The sequence below is a fragment of the Halyomorpha halys genome, unplaced genomic scaffold (assembly GCF_000696795.3).
Source record: "Halyomorpha halys isolate HHAL.00 unplaced genomic scaffold, Hhal_1.1 Scaffold885.1, whole genome shotgun sequence".
Classification (NCBI taxonomy): domain Eukaryota; kingdom Metazoa; phylum Arthropoda; class Insecta; order Hemiptera; family Pentatomidae; genus Halyomorpha; species Halyomorpha halys.
The window spans coordinates 242,581-243,880 of record NW_027104929.1 but is presented as its reverse complement, the minus strand read 5'-3'; positions in this window follow the sequence as shown (position 1 = coordinate 243,880).

Here is a 1,300-nt window from a genome sequence, read left to right as displayed (position 1 = left end):
TTACCGAGGATGATAGAGGGGAAAGAAGAAGGGATAATGTCAGGAATACTAGAATCAACTGTTACGTGAAAGTAAAGCCGATTGTAAACTTATAATGGAAGAAAATTGGCTTTAGTGGTATGGCCGTATAAAAGGAGAACAAAATAGCGAAAAGAATGTGTTAACGCCATAATATATAATTACCTCGTAAATATTATTTAGTTAGTCTTAGTGTTTAATTTAGTTATATTTTAATTGGATTTGGTTGTTTGAGAAGAAAAATATGATTATATTTGTGTGTTGTAATGAATAATATGGACAGTTGCTAAGAGGCGTCACCTCGCAAAGGACCGACCATCTTAGTTTTTTATAGCAGTTCCGGCTAATTAGTGGCCATGATCGTGTCTAAGCAGCCCTGTCTGCCCTTATAGTTTAATAGTTTGGACATTTTAAGTGAGTCAACCATCATTACAGTCCGAAACCAGACCTTTTCTGTGTTTCGACTTAAATATGAGTTCCGGATAATTAGTGGCTTTGAACGTGTGTAACCAGCCCTGTCTGCGTTCATTTTGTCGACTCTACTAATACATTAATACGACTTTTAGATGTTTGGACTATCGATGAGCCACTACACCAACTTTGGACCATTACAGCGGTGTATTTAGCAACAAGAGCTGCGATCTAAACATCTCGGCAGCACTCTTCCTCTGACCTATCGGATTGGAGCAGCTTGCGTCGACTAGTATTTGTTTTATATATATTTATTTGTAAATTAGTTTATTTTACTTTCATCTTCATAATTTATATAACTATTTTATTTTCATCTCAGAGGCCTTTTAAAGCCTTCCAACAAAAAGACATAGTCGATTTGAGGTGGCTTTAACAGAATGCATGAAACGAGAGTCGATGGAAGTAGCTCAAGAGAAAGGCGAAAAAAAACTTGGGAAGTTTTTTTGCTTCTACGAGGCATTCAAGAAGAGTTATAAAATACGATTGATAAAGTAAATTGCTATATTTATGGCTTGCAGCATTACTACGGCTGATGGTGGTTCCTAAAATTGCATTTTATTATTTATTTATGTATTTGTATTTATATTTATATTTTATATCTCTATTGGTTCCGTAATAGGACTGACCTAGAAAATTATTTCTATATATTTAAACCAAGAGCACAGATCCCCTTGATATGGTATGCTAAATATAATTGCTTAAAATTACTAATTAAATATCCTTTCTAATGGTGTCGTGTTCACCAATTTACTAAGCTATGCTAATCATATCTTTATTATTGCTGTATATATACATGTACACAATATATATA